The sequence below is a fragment of the Mesoplodon mirus genome, assembly GCF_964341445.2.
Source record: "Mesoplodon mirus genome assembly, chromosome: 6".
Classification (NCBI taxonomy): Eukaryota; Metazoa; Chordata; class Mammalia; order Artiodactyla; family Ziphiidae; genus Mesoplodon; species Mesoplodon mirus.
In genome coordinates, this window is record NC_138982.1 from 89,988,690 (window position 1) to 90,001,035 (window position 12,346).

General features: G+C 35.1%; 1 protein-coding gene across 18 annotated transcripts in view; it reads left to right on the forward strand.

The window, feature by feature from the left end:
• LOC309807013 (uncharacterized protein) overlaps positions 1 to 12,346 on the forward strand; it is a 478,671-nt gene that overhangs the window by 294,151 nt on the left and 172,174 nt on the right. For 2 of the 18 annotated variants that reach the window (XM_082626184.1, XM_082626188.1), the window contains exon 5: positions 4,252 to 4,298. The exons of the other annotated variants lie outside the window; for them this stretch is intronic. The gene's annotated coding sequence lies outside the window, so the exon portion shown is untranslated. The remainder of the gene's footprint in view (positions 1 to 4,251; positions 4,299 to 12,346) is intronic. 18 annotated transcript variants of the gene reach the window in all.

Consider the following 12,346-nt stretch of genomic DNA (forward strand, 5'->3'; position numbering starts at 1 on the left):
GTGCTCCACAACGGGAGAGGCCACAGTGGTGAGAGGCCTGCGTACTGCAAAAAAAAAAAAAAAAAGAAGAAGTGAGGAATAAGTCACAGAATATCTGGCTTGGGGCAGGAAAATGTCCAGCATGATTCTGGTCCTAAGAAGAGCAAGGAGTTCATGTGACTGGAGCAGTGGAAGAGGAGGTCAGATAAGTAATGCAGTCCAGATCTTACACAGTCTTGAGGAATTCTGTAAGGGCTCTGACTATCTTTCACTCTAGATGAGAAAGGGAGCTATTGAAGAGTTTTAAGCAGAGAAATGATATGCATTGACTTGTTAACAGAATTACTCTTGCAACTGTGTTGATTCTTATGGGGTAATAGTAAAGGCAGGGAGATCAGTTAGGAGGTGCCTTGGACCATGGTGGTAGCTGGGATGTTTATGGAGAGTAGTCAGATTCCATATATATTTTCAAGGTAGAGCTGGCAGGATGTTTACAATGCCACCATCAATATAAATGTGTGCTTCCTAACATTTGAAACACACACACACACACATATATAAAACAATTTTCTAATATTGTAAAATCATTCTAAAGTTTACTTTTAATTTCATGAACTAACAAGTGTGAACATTGCCCTGCATATTTATAGATATTGCCTGTATTGATAGTCTCTTTCATCTTACTTTGCTCACTTAGGTATTTGAAGTTTTATAGCCATTCTAATAAATATCAGAAAATCTTTACATATTTAAACTAATAAAACATATTTTACTTAGAGTATTTACAAATATTATACATCATATATTACCTGTCTACCCCAGCTTTTGTTTTTCTTTTTCAAAATACACTATAAAATAACTGTGTGATATAAAACTGATCAGCTAATCAAAACTGCACAAAATACTATTTCAATTTTGGTACCCATTGAGCAAAATATTAACATCTTAAATACTTTGATCTTTCATTCTAAAATGATATTCCTGGGGGAGAAGAGTCAGAGGTCCAAAGAACCCAGCACCAGCTGTGACAGCTGATATTCTTTGGCTCCTTGTGTCATTATGTCTGAGCCTGGTGCTGTGGAAGGCCTGATCCCTGTGTTGAGCAGCTTGCCATCTGCTGTAACTACTCTGAGTAAGCTTCAACTGCATCCTGCTGCTGAATTCTTTGTCTTTTACATCATTTAGTATTTCAAGTGATCTTAAAGATATTATTCATATAGGGTATTCATAGATGCCAAATTCCTTTCAGGGACCACATGCTTAGTTGGTGTATTAGTGGGCTGGGGCTGCCATAACCAAGTATCCCAAACCTGGCGGCTTAAAACAACAAAAATTCTCTCACAATTCTGAAAGCTAGAAATCCCAAATCAAGGTACCACAGGGCCATGTTCTTTCTGAAGGCTTTATGGTTGAGTCTGTTCCATGCTTTTTTCTTGGCTTCTGAGTTGCTAGCAATCCTTGGCATTCCTTGGCTGGTAGACAAATCATTCTAATCTCTGCCACTGTTGTGTTAATCAAAACGTCAGAAACAGAGACCTGATTGAAATAAAGAGGTGTTTATTTGGAGTTTGTTAGGACTGCAGCCCAGGAGACACAGATTCAAGAATCACTTAAATTGTGTTCTGCTGGACTACAAAATGGGGGAAGCTTATAAAGGCAAAAGAAAAGCAAGGTTATATAAATTGTTTGTCAAGAATTAGTGTTGGAGCTTAAAGGTGCCTGTTTAGCAAGGATGGGTGGGGGTTTGAAATGATTACAGAGTTGTGGAGAGTGGGTGGTAGGACTCTGAAATAACAAAGTTGCAGCTAGCAGCTTCTAGTACATGCTGTTTTGAAAATGGCTAGTAGTGTCCTTGAGTTTGATACAGTTCAGAGAAAATTAAAGTTCTCACTGATGCAGAAATGTGTCTGAAATTACATCCATGATGGCTACCAGGCTCCATTTTGGATGCCTGAACCATAGTTACTCCATTTTGATTTTTAAATGATCTTAAATATGCTATCACTTGTCATGTGACATTCTCTCTGTGTGCCTCCACATCATCTTCCTTCTCTGTGTCCCTTTTCCTCTTCTTATAGTATAGTATATTGGATTAGAATTTAATCTAGTAGGACCTCATTTTAACCTGATTACATATGCATAGACCCTATTTATATATAAGGTCATATTCACATGCTCCAAGGGTTATGCCTTCAACCTATATTTTTGGGTAACACAATACAACCCATGAGAATTGGTTTGAGAAAAAGAAGTAGTTTCCAAAAGAATCAGGCTAAAAAATGTATTCAGAATTAATATTGGGCATAGAATCTAATAAGAACTTGATGAGATTAATGAAATCAGAAGAAGACACAAATTCTCAGCCTTACTGTTCACCCACATTTCAAGCCTCAGCTTAGTTCTACCTTTTTACTGAAGGCTATTGAACTACTCTGAGGATCTCTCATGCAACAATATTATTTATATTATATATCTTAATTTTTAATAAAATATTCTTTTGTACTGTACCCTAATTGATTCAAGTGTTTTGATTCTGTTTTCTCCAACAAAATTGCAATCTTTTGAGGGCAGGCATCTTGGTATTATATCTTTCTGGGATCCTCTTGAAATTTCTATTAGAATTTAGAAACATACAAGTTCCCCCTAAGCATTTACTGGTTTAAACTGAAATATGTAGGGGTTTGGTTAGATGGGCAGTAAGTTTGGCAGTGAGTTATTTTCCCAATCAACCATTTAGTATTCATCTTTCAAGTCACAACTAAGGTGTCCCTTCTTTAAGAAGCTATTTCTCCACTAATCAAAACTGCATTAAGTGCCCCTCTTATAGCTCCAATACCACTCTGAGATATGCTTACCATGCAACATTTTAATTTTCTGGTGACCTGTCCCTTTCCCCTACTGGGTTGTGAGCTCGACCAGGGCAGACTCTGCCTTGTCACTATTGTATTCCCAGTGTCCAGAATAGTGGCTAGTCTATGGTTGGCACCTAATAACTAATTGTGGAATTAGCTCAATGAATGACTAAACACTAGGCTGAATCATTTCCTCTCCCCTGGCTTTATTTTCCTTATGTGTTAAATAAGGGGAGAGAAATGGTGATGCTTAACAGAGCCTGCCTGCAATTCCAACTGAGGTTAGGTAAACATGGACGTGGTTAAACAGCCATATCAATAAGTCTGACCTTCTTTTCTGTAGGGCTTAGAGAACTGTGATTAGGCCATTGGTCTCTACTGTGGCTCTGGCCAGGTTTGCAGAGAGCTCTATCCTGGAGTTCAGTTTTACACAGGCTCTGAGGGGGAATCCAGCTGACATTGTTAAAGTTCAAGTGCATAAAATGCCAGGCATGACAAGACAAAAAAATATGCTGCTGGTGACAAATAAATAGGAGCCAAGAGACTCAATAGTCAACTTCCATCAATTTATTTCCATCTGTTCATATCCACTTAACTACCCTGAGTTTATTTAGAGACAATTATCCATGGCAACAAACTACAGCAGTCCCTCCCATGAGTTTGTAATTTTTTCATTTAAAAAACTCAATGAACATTCAAAACCAAGAGACACCACAGTGTAACTCCCAAACTAGTTACTGTTAATTATAAAATAAAATGAGAATGGACTTGAGGACATGGGGAGGGGGAAGGGTAAGCTGGGATGAAGTTAGAGAGTGGCATGGACATATATATACTACCAAATGTAAAATCAATATCTAGTGGGAAGCAGCTGCATAGCACAGGGAGATCAGCTCGGTGCTTTGTGACCGCCTAGAGGGGTGGGATAGGGAGGGTGGGAGGGAGATGCAAGAGGGAGGAGATATGGGGATATATGTATATGTATGGCTGATTCACTTTGTTATAAAGCAGAAAATAACACACCTTTGTAGAGCAATTATTCTCCAATAAAGATGTTAAAAAATAATAAGTAAATAAATTAAAAAGAAATTTAAAAATAAAATAAATAATTAAATTAAATTAAATTAAATCTGCCAAAGTGAAATGCACTCCACTCCTTTATAAAGGCCTTAGGAGGAAGAAGTGTAAATTTCTTCAGAAAGAGACTCTCACGTAGAAGAAGATTATGGATGAAGCCAGCAAATCATACTTGGCTACTGCTTTGAAAATCCTGAATTTCTTCACCTTATCTGAGCAAAACCAGTGTTCATTACTGTCAATTATATGAACAAATCAAAATATTGGGCTTTCCTCTCATTGTTGCATTAGAAACAATTCTTAGTGGACCTTTTAATGTGAATTTTCTTTTCTTCTATCTAAGGCATTTGACAAACGAATTAGCTGGGCAAGAATGTGATGCACCAATAAGTAAGTTTAATGTATCTTTTGGCAAGTAATCCAGTTTGAATGTTTTACAGATTTGAAATTTTCCATATTTCTGGGCATTTCAATTGGGGTATTTACTATTATCTCATACTCAATTAATCATCCTTCCAGCTTGTTCTACTTTAGCTATTGCTGTAAGTGATACTGCTATTTCTCTAAGCATCCTGACTGGAAACTTTGAAGTCTTTGTTGTAGCCTTCTTTTCTTTTAGAACATTAATATATGCCAGCATTATTTATGTTATTAAAAAGACATCATTTTTTAAAAAATTGCTCTTTACTAGGTTTCAAGTGCCTATTCCATTCTTTTCACTACATGGTGACCACTGTCATTGGAAGTCATGGAGCACACTAGAGTTCTGTCATCTAAATGATTACCCCAAACTGGTCCTAACGGTGTGAAATGTTCAACGGGAGAGGAGCTTATATCTCACAATTAAAGAGAAAAGAAAGCCTTATAAAGCAAATTGGACTGTGATTGTGTAAGTATTAGAGTGAATAGTTTCAAATCAATGTATCAGTGACTGCTTTCAGCTTTAAATAAGAGAGAGTTAGCACACAGAAGGGCTATATGCATCAGGAGTAGGGACAGATCAGGTTACCAAAGAGAGAAGAAGGTAATAGAGCAGCAGCTCTATGAGCACTAATGACTGATTGCAACAACTTTTCAATTGTTTCTTAGTTGTTCCTTCCAATCTTCAACTATGGATAGGAAAACCAAAGCTGGGGCCCTGCTATTTTGTGTTAGGGAATATCTCCCCAATTCTACCATAAGATCACCTTTCTTTTACCTTTTATCTCTAAAGTGGAGGAGGTTATGATCTCCAGGGATGGGACCCAGGAGAGCTAAAGAGAGGGTGCCTGGTACCTGTTTTTTGTAGTGGTTCATCAAACCCACCAAGCAGATGCCCGTCTCTATGTTTATAGAGCCTTGTCAGCACCCAGGGATATCTGGCTATACTAATGAGGACTCTTTTTATTTTATTCTAAGAGTTTTACAGTGTGAAGTTTCTTGGTAATGACCTGCATAAATCTTAGTGAATTTTTTTTCCAAGAGCTACATTTATGACAGAAAATAAAATAAATCTGCCGGTCCAGAGATGCAGATTTAACTCTTCTTTACTGATTTCCTTTGTTATTTACAAGGATATCCAGGAAGCCTATAATGAGGAGACTTTCTAGAATGTGAGTCGTAAGGGAATTTTACACCTGACTGGGATATAGAACACATAAAAAAGGAACTAAAATAAAGTATGGGCTTTGACTCCAAATGATTATGTTAGAACATGTTTGTGACCCAAAAACGCTTTGAGTTTGGGGTGAGAAATGGCAGGATAGAATCTAGTTCATTGATTGACTCCTAATCCCCTCATGGCACAGTAGTAACAAGGGAGATACACAAATCCAATGGGTATTTTAACTCCACTCATTCAAATATTTAATTAGTGTCTTCTGTGCACCAGGCAATATTTTAGGCTCTGAGGACATAGTGTGAATGACATGTGGACAATGTCTCTGCATTCATGGATATTATTTTATTGTAGGCAAGAGAGTAAACAAATAAGTATTCCAATACTACATAATGTAATATCAGGTACTAACAGTTCTCTGAAGAAAAAAATAAATTTGGGTAAAGTGATAGAGCAAGAAGGTTGAGGGTTGACAATATGCAGTGTGGTATTGGGAGTCCTGTCTGATGAGGTGGCATTTCAGCAGATAACTGCAAATTGGAGAAAGCAATAAAATTGATATTTGAAAAAAAACTCTACATTTTTCATTAATCTTATTTCAAAACTGTGATTTGACCATTCTGTTTCCTATACCTAAAACATCCTCTCCCTTGTCAAATTTTGGCATTTAAGACCCAGTTCACGATACACCTTGGTTCTTGGTACAATCTGGTACAACCTTGGGTAAAATTCCCCTTTTTGAGTCTAAAGATCCCCTTCTTGACTTTCACCATGAAACTAATAACTTTTTCTCTTGCTTGGGAAAAACAGAATTAATACTTGTGACAATGAAGTGGATTGCACGAGGCTTTGTAGGCCCTTTTTTAAAAACAAAATATTATAATGAGTAATTCTATCAACATTTTTTGTGAGAGCTTTCTTTCATAGAAATTATTCTTCATAGATTTGTTAATGCTTTTACTAAAGACTAAAACAAGTCTATCCACTGCAACTGCCTCAAATGGTGTTCCAGAGTTATGAGTGATTTTTTTCCACTTCCCATCATTCCTCTACAAGTGAAGACCCACGTTTGGGTGTGGCAGGTAGAATATCCTGTCTGTCCCCAACAATAAATAAATGGATGTCCTGAATGCTTTGGACTTTTTAAAAAGCAGATTTTTAAAAGACTGTGGTACAAAATACCACATAATATAAAATTTACCCTCTTAACCATTTCTAAGTGTATAGTTCAGTAGTATTAAATATATTCACATTGTTGTGCAACTAATCTCCAGAACTTCTTCATCTTACAAAACTGAAACAGTTTTATTGAGGTAAGATGTTGAACACATTTCACATGTTCAATTTTATAAATTTAGATGTATGAATACACTCATGAAACCACCGCTACCATCAAGATAGTGGACATATCCATCACCTACAAAAGTTCCCTCATACCCCTTTGTAATGTCCCCTTCTAGTCTTCCCATTCCCTTGTCTTCAGGCAACAACTGATCTGCTGTCTGCTTGCATTTTTTAGAACTGTTTCTGTCACTCAGTATACTTAACTTGAGATGCATCTATGTTATTGTATGTATAAACAGTTCATTCTTTTCATCATTGATTAGTATTCCATAGTACCAATATACAACAATTTGTTTATCCATTTACCTGTGATAGATTTTTGGGTTGTTTCTAGTTTTTATAAATTATAAATACATGAGTATTACAACTACAATTACAAGTACATGACAAATACATTACAAATACATTTGTGTTTAAGTCTTTGTGTGGATATTCTTTTATTTCTCTTGGGTTAACAGGTACCTAAGAATGGAATGGCAAGATAATATGCTAAATGTGTGTCTAACTTTTAAAGAAACTGTCAAAGTGCTTGAACCATTTTACATTCCTACCAGTTATATATAATTGTTCCAGTTCCTCCATTCTTGCCAGTACTTGGTATGTCAGTCTTTTAATTTTAGCCATTCTAGCAGGTGAGCAGTTGTATCTCATTGTGGTTTTAATTTGCCTTTCCTTAATGACTAATTAAGGTGAGAAAAAGAAAAGATGATCATCTTTTTATGTGCTTATTTGCCATTTTGGTGAAGTATCTGTTGAAATCTTTGGTCCATTTTTTTTTACTGAGTTGTTTGTTTTATTTTTGTGGAATTTGGAGCTTTAAAAAATATATTCTGGACACAAGTCCTTTAGCAAATATATGATTTCCAAATATTTTCTCCCAGTCTGTGGCTTATGTTTTTGTTCTGTTCATTGTGACAGAAAACAGAAGGTTTTTATTTTGTTAAAGTCTAATTTATGTTTTCTTTTCTTGTGTGGATGATACTTTTGATATTACTTCTAAGAAATCAACCTAATCCAAATTTATAAAGATTTTCTTCTAGAACTTTATAGTTTTAGGTTTTACATTTAGTTTTAAGATCCATTTTCAGTTTTTTTAAATGTATAGGTATAAAATTTTTCTGCTGTATTTTATTTTGTTTTGCTTATTTGTTTTTATTTTGACATAAGCATATCCAATTGTTGGAGTACCGTTTAGTAAAAGGCTATATTTTTTCCACTAAATTGATCTTTCCCTTGTCAAAAGTCAGTTTTCTATACACGTGTATGTTTATTTCTGAACTCTGTTTTGTTGCATTGATCTATTTGCCTATTTTTATGCCAATTCAACCTCTCTTGATTACTACAACTTGAAGAACTTTTAAAGTCCTTTCAAAGCTGTTTTAACTATTCTCTGCCATTTGCATTTCCATATGAATTTTAAAATTACCTTTTCAATATCTTCAAAAATACTGTTGAGATCTTGTATAGTATTGTGTAAAATATATAAACCAATTTGTGGAGAACTGGTGTTTAAAAATACTGAGATTTCTGACACATGAGCTTTGTATATGTCACTTTCTATGTTTTTAGAGATCTTTCATTTCTCTCAGCAATATATTGTAGTTTTCAGTGTACAGGTCTTGAACACATTTTGTTAGATTTACGCTTAAGTATTTCATAGTTTTTTGATGATATTGTAAATGATATTTTTAAATTGAAATTTCCAATTTTTTGCTAATACTATACATAGAAAAACAATTGATTTTTGTATGACAATCTTTTATTCTGCAAACTCACTTATTAGTTGTAGTAGTGTTTTTGTTCATTCCATAGAATTTTCTACATAGACAATTTTATTTATTTATTAGCTGTATGTTTTTTGTAGATGCACTATATCAAGATAGGGAGGCTTCTTTCCCTTCCCTTTGTGCTAAGAATTTTTATCAGGAGTATATGTTGGATTTTGTCAAATGCTTTCTTCTGCATTTATTAAGAATATCGTGGTTTTTCTTTTGTTAGTTTGAAAATATGGTGAATTATGTTGACTTATTTTTAAATATTTTGCATTCTGGGTATAAACCTCAATTGGACATGATTTATATATCATAGGATTTGATTTCTTAAATTAAAAAAAAATTTAAGTATCTATATTATACTCATGAAGAATATTGGTCTGTAGTTTTCTTTCTCCTAACGTCTTTGTCTGGTTTTGGTTTCAGGGTAATGCTGTTTTTCATTGTAGGATTTCTCTTATTTTCTTCGTAACTATTTGATAGCATTCATTAATAAAGTCATCTGGGCCTAGAATTTACTTTATGGACACTTTTTTTTGCTGTAAAATAAATCTATTTAATAGATAGAAGGCTATTTGGTTTATTTTTTATTTTTATTTTTTTAACATCTTTATTGGAGTATAACTGCCTTACAATGGTGTGTTAGTTTCTGCTTTATAACAAATTGAATCAGTTATACATATACATATATCCCCATATCTCTTCCCTCTTGTGTCTCCCTCCTCCCACCCTCCCCATCCCACCCCTCTAGGTGGTCACAAAGCACTGAGCTGATCTCCCTGTGCTTTGCAGCTACTTCCCACTAGCTATCTATTTTACATTTGGTAGTGTATATATGTCCATGCCACTCTCTCACTTTGTCCCAGCTTACACTTCCCCCTCCCCATATCCTCAAGTCCATCCTCTAAAAGGTCGGCGTCTTTATTCCTATCTTGCCCCTAGATTCTTCATGACCATTTTATTTTTATTTTTTAGATTCCATATATATGTGTTAGCATATGGTATTTGTTTTTCTCTTTCTGACTTACTTCACTCTGTATGACAGACTCTAGGTCCATCTACCTCACTACAAATGACTCAATTTCATTTCTTTTTATGGCTGAGTAATATTCCATTGTATATATGTGCCACATCTTCTTTATCCATTCATCTGTTGATGGACACTTCGGTTGCTTCCATGTCCTGGCTATTGTAAATAGAGCTGCAATGAACATTGTGGTACATGACTCTTTTTGAATTATGGTTTTCTCAGGGTATATGCCCAGGAATGGGATTGCTGGGTCGTATGGTAGTTCTATTTTTAGTTTTTTAAGGAAGCTCCATACTGTTCTCCATAGTGGCTGTACCAATATACATTCCCACCAACAGTGCAAGAAGGTTCCCTTTTCTCCACACCTGCTCCAGCATTTATTGTTTGTAGATTTTTTGATGATGCCCATTCTGACCAGTGTGAGATTATATCTCATTATAGTTTTGATTTGCATTTCTCTAATGATTAATGATGTTGAGCATTCTTTCATGTGTTTGTTGGCAGTCTGTATATCTTCTTTGGAGAAATGTCTATTTAGGTCTTCTGCCCATTTTTGGATTGGGTTGTTTGTTTTTTTGTTATTGAGCTGCATGAGCTGCTTGTAAATTTTGGAGATTAATCCTTTGCCAGTTGCTTCATTTGCAAATATTTTCTCCCATTGTGAGGGCTGTCTTTTCATCTTGTTTATGGTTTCCTGTGCTGTGCAGAAGCTTTTAAGTTTCATTAGGTCCCATTTGTTTATTTTTGTTTTTATTTCCATTTCTGTAGGAGGTGGGTCAAAAAGGATCTTGCTGTGATGTATGTCATAGAGTATTCTGCCTATGTTTTCCTCTAAGAGTTTGATAGTGTCTGGCCTTATATTTAGGTCTTTAATCCATTTTGAGTTTATTTTTGTGTATGGTGTTAGGGAGTGTTCTAATTTCATTCTTTTACATGTAGCTGTCCAGTTTTCCCAGCACCACTTACTGAAGAGTCTGTCTTTTCTCCACTGTATATTCTTGCCTCCTTTATCAAAGATAAGGTGACCATATGTGTGTGGGTTTATCTCTGGGCTTTCTATCCTGGTCCATTGATCTATATTTCTGTTTTTGTGCCAGTACCATACTGTCTTGATTACTGTACCTTTGTAGTATAGTCTGAAGTCAGGGAGCCTGATTCTTCCAGCTCCATTTTTCTTTCTCAAGACTGCTGTGGCTATTCAGGGTCTTTTGTGTTTCCATACAAACTGTGAAATTTTTTGTCTTACTTCTGAGAAAAATGCCAGTGGTAGTTTGATAGGGATTGCATTGAATCTGTAGACTGCTTGGGGTAGTAGAGTCATTTTCACAATCTTGATTCTTCCAATCCAAGAACATGGTATATCTCTCCATCTATTTGTATCATCTTTAATTTCTTTCATCAGTGTCTTATAGTTTTCTGCATACAGGTCATTTGTCTCCTTAGGTAGGTTTATTCCTAGATATTTTATTCTTTTTTTTGCAGTGGTAAATGGGAGTGTTTTCTTAATTTCACTTTCAAATTTTTCATCATTAGTGTATAGGAATGCAACAGATTTCTGTGCTTTAATTTTGTATCTGGCTACTTTACCAAATTTATTGATTAGCTCTAGTAGTTTTCTGGTAGCATCTTTAGGATTCTCTATGTATATTATCATGTCATTTGCAAATAGTGACAGCTTTACTTCTTCTTTTCTGATTTGGATTCCTTTTATTTCTTTTTCTTTTCTGATTGCTGTGGCTAAAACTTCCAAAACTATGTTGAATAATAGTGGTGAGAGTGGACAACCTTGTCTTTTTCCTGATCTTAGTGGAAATGGTTTCAGTTTTTCACCATTGAGGATGATGTTGGCTGTGGGTTTGTCATATATGGCCTGTATTATGTTGAGGTAAGTTCCCTCTATGCCTACTTTCTGGGGGTTTTTTATCGTAAATGGGTGTTGAATTTTGTCAAAAGCTTTTGCTGCATCTATTGAGGTGATCATATGGTTCTTCTCCTTCAATTTGTTAATATGGTTTATCGCATTCATTGATTTGCCTATATTGAAGAATCCTTGCATTCCTGGGATAAACCCCACTTGATCATGGTGTATGATCCTTTTAATGTGCTGTTGGATTCTGTTTCCTAGTATCCTGTTGAGAATTTTTGCATCTATGTTCATCAGTGATATTGGCCTATAGTTTTCTTTCTTTGTGACATCTTTATCTAGTTTTGGTGTCAGGGTTATGGTGGCTTCATAGAATGAGTTTGGCAGTGTTCCTCCCTCTGCTATATTTTAGAAGAGTTTGAGAAGGATAGGTGTTAACTCTTCTCTAAATGTTTGATAGAATTTGCCTGCGAAGCTGTCTGGTCCTGGGCTTTTGTTTTTTGGAAGTTTTTAAATCACAGTTTCAATTTCAGTGCTTGTGATTTGTTTGTTCATATTTTCTATTTCTTCCTGGTTCAGTCTTGGAAGGTTGTGCATTTCTACGAATTTGTCCATTTCTTCCAGTTTGTCCATTTTATTGGCATAGAGTTGCTTGTAGTAATCTCCTATTTGGTTTATTTTTGGATTTGTGTATTTCAAAGAATTTTTCTATTTATAAGTTGCCAAATTTATGAGCATAAACTTATTTATGTTATTTTTTTACTTTGTTTTTAATATATATAGAATCTAGCGATGTCACTTCTCTCATTCCTGATATTGGTCATATATATG